The sequence below is a fragment of the Ambystoma mexicanum genome, unplaced genomic scaffold, assembly GCF_040938575.1.
Source record: "Ambystoma mexicanum isolate Mex_15411 unplaced genomic scaffold, UKY_AmexF1_1 Mex_scaf10, whole genome shotgun sequence".
NCBI lineage: Eukaryota > Metazoa > Chordata > Amphibia > Caudata > Ambystomatidae > Ambystoma > Ambystoma mexicanum.
Genome location: NW_027182325.1, coordinates 3,880,674 through 3,889,983, shown reverse-complemented (window position 1 = coordinate 3,889,983; position 9,310 = coordinate 3,880,674). Strand labels below are relative to the sequence as shown.

Genomic DNA, 9,310 nt, shown 5'->3' with positions numbered 1-9,310 from the left:
GAGAGAACAATCAACACAATAATGGTTTTCTTTCATGCCTCTTGAAGGACTCAATATTCTCTGTACTGCATTACATGTGAAAGTCGATTTATTACCCATGAACACACTACCTGTATGCTAATTCTATGTAAAAAGGTAGCTCCAGCCCTCATGATGTTGTCCAACATTTCCGCTATAAAACGGGATACAATTATTTTGGAAACATACCAAATTTGAAAAATAATTGAGAAGTTGCGCAATTACTAATCATGGAGCACAAAAAAGCCTACAGCACCTGGTATTCCCAGGCAGTCTCCCATCCAGGTACTAACTAGGCCCGTCCCTGCTTAGCTTCCGAGATCGGGCGCATTCAGTGTGGTGTGGCCGTAGGCTCTGGGCCTAGTGAGTTTTGTACTTTTAAGCATCTAGTCGGCTAGACCTTGCAGTTTTGAAAGGCAATTGTGAAATGGCTCACTTCCTGAACTTGGAGCACAAAAAAGCCTACAGCACCTGGTATTCCCAGGCGGTCTCCCATCCAGGTACTAACGAGGCCCTACACTGCTTAGCTTCCGAGATCAGGCGCATTCAGTGTGGTGTGGCCGTAGGCTCTGGGCCTTGTGAGTTTTGTACTTTTAAGCATCTAGTCGGCTAGACCTTGCAGTTTTGAAAGGCAATTGTGAAATGGCTCACTTCCTGAACTTGGAGTACAAAAAAGCCTACAGCACCTGGTATTCCCAGGCGGTCTCCCATCCAGGTACTAACTAGGCCCGACACTGCTTAGCTTCTAAGATCAGACGAGATCAGGCGCATTCAGTGTGGTGTGGCCGTAGGCTCTGGGCCTAGTGAGTTTTGTACTTTTAAGCATCTAGTCGGCTAGACCTTGCAGTTTTAAAAGGCAATTGAGAAAGGGCTCACTTCCTGAACTTGGAGCACAAAAAAGCCTACAGCACCTGGTATTCCCAGGCGGTCTCCCATCCAGGAACTAACTAGGCCTGACACTGCTTAACTTCCGAGATCAGACGAGATCGGGTGCATTCAGTGTGGTGTGGCCGTAGGCTCTAGGAATGCTAAGAATATTACTCTTATGCATTTGCATTTAGTAAGCTAAGCCATGCAGCCACTTGCAACATGATACCACGCTCATCGCTCGATCAGGCTCGATCAGGCGAGATATATAAGACTGGTGGGCCCATTCAGGACTCCTATGTCTGGTAGGATAACTTTAATTCATCCATCCTGTGTCTGTTGCAGGGAGGTGGAGAGAACAATCAACACAATAATGGTTTTCTTTCATGCCTCTTGAAGGACTCAATATTCTCTGTACTGCATTACATGTGAAAGTCGATTTATTACCCATGAACACACTACCTGTCTGCTAATTCTATGTAAAAAGGTAGCTCCAGCCCTCATGATGTTGTCCAACATTTCTGCTATAAAACGGGATACAATTATTTTGGAAACATACCAAATTTGAAAAATAATTGAGAAGTTGCGCAATTACTAATCATGGAGCACAAAAAAGCCTACAGCACCTGGTATTCCCAGGCAGTCTCCCATCCAGGTACTAACTAGGCACGACCCTGCTTAGCTTCCGAGATCGGGCGCATTCAGTGTGGTGTGGCCGTAGGCTCTGGGCCTAGTGAGTTTTGTACTTTTAAGCATCTAGTCGGCTAGACCTTGCAGTTTTGAAAGGCAATTGTGAAATGGCTCACTTCCTGAACTTGGAGCACAAAAAAGCCTACAGCACCTGGTATTCGCAGGCGGTCTCCCATCCAGGTACTAACGAGGCCCGACACTGCTTAGCTTCCGAGATCAGACGCATTCAGTGTGGTGTGGCCGTAGGCTCTGGGCCTTGTGAGTTTTGTACTTTTAAGCATCTAGTCGGCTAGACCTTGCAGTTTTGAATGGCAATTGTGAAATGGCTCACTTCCTGAACTTGGAGCACAAAAAAGCCTACAGCACCTGGTATTCCCAGGTGGTCTCCCATCCAGGTACTAACTAGGCCCGACACTGCTTAGCTTCCGAGATCAGACTAGATCGGGCGCAATCAGTGTGGTGTGGCCGTAGGCTCTGGGCCTTGTGAGTTTTGTACTTTTAAGCATCTAGTCAGCTAGACCTTGCAGTTTTGAAAGGCAATTGAGAAATGGCTCACTTCCTGAACTTGGAGCACAAAAAAGCCTACAGCACCTGGTATTCCCAGGCGGTCTCCCATCCAAGTACTAACGAGGCCCGACACTGCTTAGCTTCCGAGATCAGACGAGATCGGACGCATTCAGTGTGGTGTGGCCGTAGGCTCTGGGCCTTGTGAGTTTTGTACTTTTAAGCATCTAGTCGGCTAGACCTTGCAGTTTTGAAAGGCAATTGAGAAATGGCTCACTTCCTGAACTTGGAGTACAAAAAAGCCTACAGCACCTGGTATTCCCCGGCGGTCTCCCATCCAGGTACTAACTAGGCACGACACTGCTTAGCTTCTGAGATCAGACGAGATCAGGCGCATTCAGTGTGGTGTGGCCGTAGGCTCTGGGCCTAGTGAGTTTTGTACTTTTAAGCATCTAGTCGGCTAGACCTTGCAGTTTTAAAAGGCAATTGAGAAAGGGCTCACTTCCTGAACTTGGAGCACAAAAAAGCCTACAGCACCTGGTATTCCCAGGCGGTCTCCCATCCAGGAACTAACTAGGCCTGACACTGCTTAACTTCCGAGATCAGACGAGATCGGGTGCATTCAGTGTGGTGTGGCCGTAGGCTCTAGGAATGCTAAGAATATTACTCTTATGCATTTGCATTTAGTAAGCTAAGCCATGCAGCCACTTGCAACATGATACCACGCTCATCGCTCGATCAGGCTCGATCAGGCGAGATATATAAGACTGGTGGGCCCATTCAGGACTCCTATGTCTGGTAGGATAACTTTAATTCATCCATCCTGTGTCTGTTGCAGGGAGGTGGAGAGAACAATCAACACAATAATGGTTTTCTTTCATGCCTCTTGAAGGACTCAATATTCTCTGTACTGCATTACATGTGAAAGTCGATTTATTACCCATGAACACACTACCTGTCTGCTAATTCTATGTAAAAAGGTAGCTCCAGCCCTCATGATGTTGTCCAACATTTCCGCTATAAAACGGGATACAATTATTTTGGAAACATACCAAATTTGAAAAATAATTGAGAAGTTGCGCAATTACTAATCATGGAGCACAAAAAAGCCTACAGCACCTGGTATTCCCAGGCAGTCTCCCATCCAGGTACTAACTAGGCAAGACCCTGCTTAGCTTCCGAGATCGGGCGCATTCAGTGTGGTGTGGCCGTAGGCTCTGGGCCTAGTGAGTTTTGTACTTTTAAGCATCTAGTCGGCTAGACCTTGCAGTTTTGAAAGGCAATTGTGAAATGGCTCACTTCCTGAACTTGGAGCACAAAAAAGCCTACAGCACCTGGTATTCCCAGGCGGTCTCCCATCCAGGTACTAACGAGGCCCGACACTGCTTAGCTTCCGAGATCAGACGCATTCAGTGTGGTGTGGCCATAGGCTCTGGGCCTTGTGAGTTTTGTACTTTTAAGCATCTAGTCGGCTAGACCTTGCAGTTTTGAATGGCAATTGTGAAATGGCTCACTTCCTGAACTTGGAGCACAAAAAAGCCTACAGCACCTGGTATTCCCAGGTGGTCTCCCATCCAGGTACTAACTAGGCCCGACACTGCTTAGCTTCCGAGATCAGACGAGATCGGGCGCAATCAGTGTGGTGTGGCCGTAGGCTCTGGGCCTAGTGAGTTTTGTACTTTTAAGCATCTAGTCAGCTAGACCTTGCAGTTTTGAAAGGCAATTGAGAAATGGCTCACTTCCTGAACTTGGAGCACAAAAAAGCCTACAGCACCTGGTATTCCCAGGCGGTCTCCCATCCAGGTACTAACGAGGCCCGACACTGCTTAGCTTCCGAGATTGGGCGCATTCAGTGTGGTGTGGCCGTAGGCTCTGGGCCTTGTGAGTTTTGTACTTTTAAGCATCTAGTCGGCTAGACCTTGCAGTTTTAAAAGGCAATTGAGAAAGGGCTCACTTCCTGAACTTGGAGCACAAAAAAGCCTACAGCACCTGGTATTCCCAGGCGGTCTCCCATCCAGGTACTAACTAGGCCTGACACTGCTTAACTTCCGAGATCAGACGAGATCGGGTGCATTCAGTGTGGTGTGGCCATAGGCTCTAGGAATGCTAAGAATATTACTCTTATGCATTTGCATTTAGTAAGCTAAGCCATGCAGCCACTTGCAACATGATACCACGCTCATCGCTCGATCAGGCTCGATCAGGCGAGATATATAAGACTGGTGGGCCCATTCAGGACTCCTATGTCTGGTAGGATAACTTTAATTCATCCATCCTGTGTCTGTTGCAGGGAGGTGGAGAGAACAATCAACACAATAATGGTTTTCTTTCATGCCTCTTGAAGGACTCAATATTCTCTGTACTGCATTACATGTGAAAGTCGATTTATTACCCATGAACACACTACCTGTATGCTAATTCTATGTAAAAAGGTAGCTCCAGCCCTCATGATGTTGTCCAACATTTCCGCTATAAAACGGTATACAATTATTTTGGAAACATACCAAATTTGAAAAATAATTGAGAAGTTGCGCAATTACTAATCATGGAGCACAAAAAAGCCTACAGCACCTGGTATTCCCAGGCAGTCTCCCATCCAGGTACTAACTAGGCCCGACCCTGCTTAGCTTCCGAGATCGGGCGCATTCAGTGTGGTGTGGCCATAGGCTCTGGGCCTAGTGAGTTTTGTACTTTTAAGCATCTAGTCGGCTAGACCTTGCAGTTTTGAAAGGCAATTGTGAAATGGCTCACTTCCTGAACTTGGAGCACAAAAAAGCCTACAGCACCTGGTATTCCCAGGCAGTCTCCCATCCAGGTACTAACGAGGCCCGACACTGCTTAGCTTCCGAGATCAGACGCATTCAGTGTGGTGTGGCCGTAGGCTCTGGGCCTTGTGAGTTTTGTACTTTTAAGCATCTAGTCGGCTAGACCTTGCAGTTTTGAAAGGCAATTGTGAAATGGCTCACTTCCTGAACTTGGAGCACAAAAAAGCCTACAGCACCTGGTATTCCCAGGTGGTCTCCCATCCAGGTACTAACTAGGCCCGACACTGCTTAGCTTCCGAGATCAGACGAGATCGGGCGCAATCAGTGTGGTGTGGCCGTAGGCTCTGGGCCTAGTGAGTTTTGTACTTTTAAGCATCTAGTCAGCTAGACCTTGCAGTTTTGAAAGGCAATTGAGAAATGGCTCACTTCCTGAACTTGGAGCACAAAAAAGCCTACAGCACCTGGTATTCCCAGGCGGTCTCCCATCCAGGTACTAACGAGGCCCGACACTGCTTAGCTTCCGAGATCAGACGAGATCGGGTGCATTCAGTGTGGTGTGGCCGTAGGCTCTGGGCCTTGTGAGTTTTGTACTTTTAAGCATCTAGTCGGCTAGACCTTGCAGTTTTGAAAGGCAATTGAGAAATGGCTCACTTCCTGAACTTGGAGTACAAAAAAGCCTACAGCACCTGGTATTCCCAGGCGGTCTCCCATCCAGGTACTAACTAGGCCCGACACTGCTTAGCTTCTGAGATCAGACGAGATCAGGCGCATTCAGTGTGGTGTGGCCGTAGGCTCTGGGCCTAGTGAGTTTTGTACTTTTAAGCATCTAGTCGGCTAGACCTTGCAGTTTTAAAAGGCAATTGAGAAAGGGCTCACTTCCTGAACTTGGAGCACAAAAAAGCCTACAGCACCTGGTATTCCCAGGCGGTCTCCCATCCAGGTACTAACTAGGCCTGACACTGCTTAACTTCTGAGATCAGACAAGATCGGGTGCATTCAGTGTGGTGTGGCCGTAGGCTCTAGGAATGCTAAGAATATTACTCTTATGCATTTGCATTTAGTAAGCTAAGCCATGCAGCCACTTGCAACATGATACCACGCTCATCGCTCGATCAGGCTCGATCAGGCGAGATATATAAGACTGGTGGGCCCATTCAGGACTCCTATGTCTGGTAGGATAACTTTAATTCATCCATCCTGTGTCTGTTGCAGGGAGGTGGAGAGAACAATCAACACAATAATGGGTTTCTTTCATGCCTCTTGAAGGACTCAATATTCTCTGTACTGCATTACATGTGAAAGTCGATTTATTACCCATGAACACACTACCTGTATGCTAATTCTATGTAAAAAGGTAGCTCCAGCCCTCATGATGTTGTCCAACATTTCCGCTATAAAACGGGATACAATTATTTTGGAAACATACCAAATTTGAAAAATAATTGAGAAGTTGTGCAATTACTAATCATGGAGCACAAAAAAGCCTACAGCACCTGGTATTCCCAGGCAGTCTCCCATCCAGGTACTAACTAGGCCCGACCCTGCTTAGCTTCCGAGATCGGGCGCATTCAGTGTGGTGTGGCCGTAGGCTCTGGGCCTAGTGAGTTTTGTACTTTTAAGCATCTAGTCGGCTAGACCTTGCAGTTTTGAAAGGCAATTGTGAAATGGCTCACTTCCTGAACTTGGAGCACAAAAAAGCCTACAGCACCTGGTATTCCCAGGTGGTCTCCCATCCAGGTACTAACTAGGCCCGACACTGCTTAGCTGCCGAGATCAGACGAGATCGGGCGCAATCAGTGTGGTGTGTCCGTAGTCTCTGGGCCTAGTGAGTTTTGTACTTTTAAGCATCTAGTCAGCTAGACCTTGCAGTTTTGAAAGGCAATTGAGAAATGGCTCACTTCCTGAACTTGGAGCACAAAAAAGCCTACAGCACCTGGTATTCCGAGGCGGTCTCCCATCCAGGTACTAACGAGGCCCGACACTGCTTAGCTTCCGAGATCAGACGAGATCGGGCGCATTCAGTGTGGTGTGGCCGTAGGCTCTGGGCCTAGTGAGTTTTGTACTTTTAAGCATCTAGTCGGCTAGACCTTGCAGTTTTAAAAGGCAATTGAGAAAGGGCTCACTTCCTGAACTTGGAGCACAAAAAAGCCTACAGCACCTGGTATTCCCAGGCGGTCTCCCATCCAGGTACTAACTAGGCCCGACACTGCTTAGCTTCTAAGATCAGACGAGATCAGGCGCATTCAGTGTGGTGTGGCCGTAGGCTCTGGGCCTAGTGAGTTTTGTACTTTTAAGCATCTAGTCGGCTAGACCTTGCAGTTTTGAAAGGCAATTGTGAAATGCTCACTTCCTGAACTTGGAGCACAAAAAAGCCTACAGCACCTGGTATTCCCAGGCGGTCTCCCATCCAGGTACTAACGAGGCCCTACACTGCTTAGCTTCCGAGATCAGGCGCATTCAGTGTGGTGTGGCCGTAGGCTCTGGGCCTTGTGAGTTTTGTACTTTTAAGCATCTAGTCGGCTAGACCTTGCAGTTTTGAAAGGCAATTGTGAAATGGCTCACTTCCTGAACTTGGAGTACAAAAAAGCCTACAGCACCTGGTATTCCCAGGCGGTCTCCCATCCAGGTACTAACTAGGCCCGACACTGCTTAGCTTCTAAGATCAGACGAGATCAGGCGCATTCAGTGTGGTGTGGCCGTAGGCTCTGGGCCTAGTGAGTTTTGTACTTTTAAGCATCTAGTCGGCTAGACCTTGCAGTTTTAAAAGGCAATTGAGAAAGGGCTCACTTCCTGAACTTGGAGCACAAAAAAGCCTACAGCACCTGGTATTCCCAGGCGGTCTCCCATCCAGGTACTAACTAGGCCTGACACTGCTTAACTTCCGAGATCAGACGAGATCGGGTGCATTCAGTGTGGTGTGGCCGTAGGCTCTAGGAATGCTAAGAATATTACTCTTATGCATTTGCATTTAGTAAGCTAAGCCATGCAGCCACTTGCAACATGATACCACGCTCATCGCTCGATCAGGCTCGATCAGGCGAGATATATAAGACTGGTGGGCCCATTCAGGACTCCTATGTCTGGTAGGATAACTTTAATTCATCCATCCTGTGTCTGTTGCAGGGAGGTGGAGAGAACAATCAACACAATAATGGTTTTCTTTCATGCCTCTTGAAGGACTCAATATTCTCTGTACTGCATTACATGTGAAAGTCGATTTATTACCCATGAACACACTACCTGTATGCTAATTCTATGTAAAAAGGTAGTTCCAGCCCTCATGATGTTGTCCAACATTTCCGCTATAAAACGGGATACAATTATTTTGGAAACATACCAAATTTGAAAAGTTGCGCAATTACTAATCATGGAGCACAAAATAGCCTACAGCACCTGGTATTGCCAGGCGGTCTCCCATCCAGGTACTAACTAGGCCTGACATTGCTTAGCTTCCGAGATCAGACGAGATTGGGCGCATTCAGTGTGGTGTGGCTGTAGGCTCTGGGCCTGGTGAGTTTTGTACTTTTAAGCATCTAATCGGCTAGACCTTGCAGTTTTGAAAGGCAATTGAGAAATGGCTCACTTCCTGAACTTGGAGCACAAAAAAGCCTACAGCACCTGGTATTCCCAGGCGGTCTCCCATCCAGATACTAACTAGGCCCGACACTGCGGGGCCTAGTGAGTTTTGTACTTTTAAGCATCTAGTCGGCTAGACCTTGCAGTTTTGAAAGGCAATTGAGAAATGGCTCACTTCCTGAACTTGGAGTACAAAAAAGCCTACAGCACCTGGTATTCCCAGGCGGTCTCCCATCCAGGTACTAACTAGGCCCGACACTGCTTAGCTTCTGAGATCAGACGCATTCAGTGTGGTGTGGCCGTAGGCTCTGGGCCTAGTGAGTTTTGTACTTTTAAGCATCTAGTCGGCTAGACCTTGCAGTTTTGAAAGGCAATTGTGAAATGGCTCACTTCCTGAACTTGGAGCACAAAAAAGCCTACAGCACCTGGTATTCCCAGGTGGTCTCCCATCCAGGTACTAACTAGGCCCGACACTGCTTAGCTTCTGAGATCAGACGAGATCAGGCGCATTCAGTGTGGTGTGGCCGTAGGCTCTAGGCCTAGTGAGTTTTGTACTTTTAAGCATCTAGTCGGCTAGACCTTGCAGTTTTAAAAGGCAATTGAGAAAGGGCTCACTTCCTGAACTTGGAGCACAAAAAAGCCTACAGCACCTGGTATTCCCAGGCGGTCTCCCATCCAGGTACTAACTAGGCCTGACACTGCTTAACTTCCGAGATCAGACGAGATCGGGTGCATTCAGTGTGGTGTGGCCGTAGGCTCTAGGAATGCTAAGAATATTACTCTTATGCATTTGCATTTAGTAAGCTAAGCCATGCAGCCACTTGCAACATGATACCACGCTCATCGCTCGATCAGGCTCGATCAGGCGAGATATATAAGACTGGTGGGCC

The 9,310-nt window shown here is 47.5% G+C and overlaps 19 non-coding genes and 13 pseudogenes across 19 annotated transcripts; all 32 read right to left on the bottom strand.

Annotated features, from left to right (window-relative positions):
* Nucleotides 1–262: 262 nt before the first annotated feature.
* LOC138544129 (5S ribosomal RNA) lies at nucleotides 263–371 on the bottom strand (annotated as a pseudogene).
* A 106-nt stretch (nucleotides 372–477) lies between these two features.
* LOC138543019 (5S ribosomal RNA) lies at nucleotides 478–586 on the bottom strand (annotated as a pseudogene).
* A 106-nt stretch (nucleotides 587–692) lies between these two features.
* Nucleotides 693–811, bottom strand: LOC138536764 (5S ribosomal RNA). Its single transcript, XR_011284927.1, has one exon. It is a non-coding gene; the product is annotated as a 5S ribosomal RNA (ribosomal RNA).
* A 106-nt stretch (nucleotides 812–917) lies between these two features.
* Nucleotides 918–1,036, bottom strand: LOC138540710 (5S ribosomal RNA). The gene has a single exon (XR_011288747.1). It is a non-coding gene; the product is annotated as a 5S ribosomal RNA (ribosomal RNA).
* Nucleotides 1,037–1,499: 463 nt separating this feature from the next.
* On the bottom strand, nucleotides 1,500–1,608 carry LOC138545709 (5S ribosomal RNA; annotated as a pseudogene).
* Nucleotides 1,609–1,714: 106 nt separating this feature from the next.
* Nucleotides 1,715–1,823, bottom strand: LOC138545809 (5S ribosomal RNA; annotated as a pseudogene).
* Nucleotides 1,824–1,929: 106 nt separating this feature from the next.
* LOC138540569 (5S ribosomal RNA) lies at nucleotides 1,930–2,048 on the bottom strand. The gene has a single exon (XR_011288611.1). It is a non-coding gene; the product is annotated as a 5S ribosomal RNA (ribosomal RNA).
* Nucleotides 2,049–2,154: 106 nt separating this feature from the next.
* Nucleotides 2,155–2,273, bottom strand: LOC138537925 (5S ribosomal RNA). The gene has a single exon (XR_011286043.1). It is a non-coding gene; the product is annotated as a 5S ribosomal RNA (ribosomal RNA).
* Nucleotides 2,274–2,379: 106 nt separating this feature from the next.
* On the bottom strand, nucleotides 2,380–2,498 carry LOC138542014 (5S ribosomal RNA). The gene has a single exon (XR_011290005.1). It is a non-coding gene; the product is annotated as a 5S ribosomal RNA (ribosomal RNA).
* A 106-nt stretch (nucleotides 2,499–2,604) lies between these two features.
* LOC138540708 (5S ribosomal RNA) lies at nucleotides 2,605–2,723 on the bottom strand. The gene has a single exon (XR_011288745.1). It is a non-coding gene; the product is annotated as a 5S ribosomal RNA (ribosomal RNA).
* Nucleotides 2,724–3,186: 463 nt separating this feature from the next.
* On the bottom strand, nucleotides 3,187–3,295 carry LOC138547093 (5S ribosomal RNA; annotated as a pseudogene).
* Nucleotides 3,296–3,401: 106 nt separating this feature from the next.
* On the bottom strand, nucleotides 3,402–3,510 carry LOC138544769 (5S ribosomal RNA; annotated as a pseudogene).
* Nucleotides 3,511–3,616: 106 nt separating this feature from the next.
* Nucleotides 3,617–3,735, bottom strand: LOC138548420 (5S ribosomal RNA). The gene has a single exon (XR_011292223.1). It is a non-coding gene; the product is annotated as a 5S ribosomal RNA (ribosomal RNA).
* A 106-nt stretch (nucleotides 3,736–3,841) lies between these two features.
* On the bottom strand, nucleotides 3,842–3,950 carry LOC138544122 (5S ribosomal RNA; annotated as a pseudogene).
* Nucleotides 3,951–4,056: 106 nt separating this feature from the next.
* LOC138550966 (5S ribosomal RNA) lies at nucleotides 4,057–4,175 on the bottom strand. Its single transcript, XR_011294706.1, has one exon. It is a non-coding gene; the product is annotated as a 5S ribosomal RNA (ribosomal RNA).
* Nucleotides 4,176–4,638: 463 nt separating this feature from the next.
* On the bottom strand, nucleotides 4,639–4,747 carry LOC138544086 (5S ribosomal RNA; annotated as a pseudogene).
* A 106-nt stretch (nucleotides 4,748–4,853) lies between these two features.
* Nucleotides 4,854–4,962, bottom strand: LOC138545659 (5S ribosomal RNA; annotated as a pseudogene).
* Nucleotides 4,963–5,068: 106 nt separating this feature from the next.
* Nucleotides 5,069–5,187, bottom strand: LOC138548419 (5S ribosomal RNA). Its single transcript, XR_011292222.1, has one exon. It is a non-coding gene; the product is annotated as a 5S ribosomal RNA (ribosomal RNA).
* Nucleotides 5,188–5,293: 106 nt separating this feature from the next.
* Nucleotides 5,294–5,412, bottom strand: LOC138547201 (5S ribosomal RNA). Its single transcript, XR_011291049.1, has one exon. It is a non-coding gene; the product is annotated as a 5S ribosomal RNA (ribosomal RNA).
* A 106-nt stretch (nucleotides 5,413–5,518) lies between these two features.
* LOC138545991 (5S ribosomal RNA) lies at nucleotides 5,519–5,637 on the bottom strand. Its single transcript, XR_011290877.1, has one exon. It is a non-coding gene; the product is annotated as a 5S ribosomal RNA (ribosomal RNA).
* A 106-nt stretch (nucleotides 5,638–5,743) lies between these two features.
* LOC138542245 (5S ribosomal RNA) lies at nucleotides 5,744–5,862 on the bottom strand. Its single transcript, XR_011290232.1, has one exon. It is a non-coding gene; the product is annotated as a 5S ribosomal RNA (ribosomal RNA).
* A 463-nt stretch (nucleotides 5,863–6,325) lies between these two features.
* Nucleotides 6,326–6,434, bottom strand: LOC138543786 (5S ribosomal RNA; annotated as a pseudogene).
* A 106-nt stretch (nucleotides 6,435–6,540) lies between these two features.
* Nucleotides 6,541–6,659, bottom strand: LOC138542252 (5S ribosomal RNA). The gene has a single exon (XR_011290239.1). It is a non-coding gene; the product is annotated as a 5S ribosomal RNA (ribosomal RNA).
* Nucleotides 6,660–6,765: 106 nt separating this feature from the next.
* On the bottom strand, nucleotides 6,766–6,884 carry LOC138540526 (5S ribosomal RNA). Its single transcript, XR_011288570.1, has one exon. It is a non-coding gene; the product is annotated as a 5S ribosomal RNA (ribosomal RNA).
* A 106-nt stretch (nucleotides 6,885–6,990) lies between these two features.
* Nucleotides 6,991–7,109, bottom strand: LOC138536763 (5S ribosomal RNA). The gene has a single exon (XR_011284926.1). It is a non-coding gene; the product is annotated as a 5S ribosomal RNA (ribosomal RNA).
* Nucleotides 7,110–7,214: 105 nt separating this feature from the next.
* Nucleotides 7,215–7,323, bottom strand: LOC138543018 (5S ribosomal RNA; annotated as a pseudogene).
* Nucleotides 7,324–7,429: 106 nt separating this feature from the next.
* On the bottom strand, nucleotides 7,430–7,548 carry LOC138536762 (5S ribosomal RNA). The gene has a single exon (XR_011284925.1). It is a non-coding gene; the product is annotated as a 5S ribosomal RNA (ribosomal RNA).
* A 106-nt stretch (nucleotides 7,549–7,654) lies between these two features.
* On the bottom strand, nucleotides 7,655–7,773 carry LOC138549364 (5S ribosomal RNA). Its single transcript, XR_011293146.1, has one exon. It is a non-coding gene; the product is annotated as a 5S ribosomal RNA (ribosomal RNA).
* Nucleotides 7,774–8,225: 452 nt separating this feature from the next.
* Nucleotides 8,226–8,344, bottom strand: LOC138542998 (5S ribosomal RNA; annotated as a pseudogene).
* A 274-nt stretch (nucleotides 8,345–8,618) lies between these two features.
* LOC138542937 (5S ribosomal RNA) lies at nucleotides 8,619–8,727 on the bottom strand (annotated as a pseudogene).
* A 106-nt stretch (nucleotides 8,728–8,833) lies between these two features.
* LOC138537819 (5S ribosomal RNA) lies at nucleotides 8,834–8,952 on the bottom strand. The gene has a single exon (XR_011285942.1). It is a non-coding gene; the product is annotated as a 5S ribosomal RNA (ribosomal RNA).
* Nucleotides 8,953–9,058: 106 nt separating this feature from the next.
* On the bottom strand, nucleotides 9,059–9,177 carry LOC138549363 (5S ribosomal RNA). The gene has a single exon (XR_011293145.1). It is a non-coding gene; the product is annotated as a 5S ribosomal RNA (ribosomal RNA).
* Nucleotides 9,178–9,310: the final 133 nt, after the last annotated feature.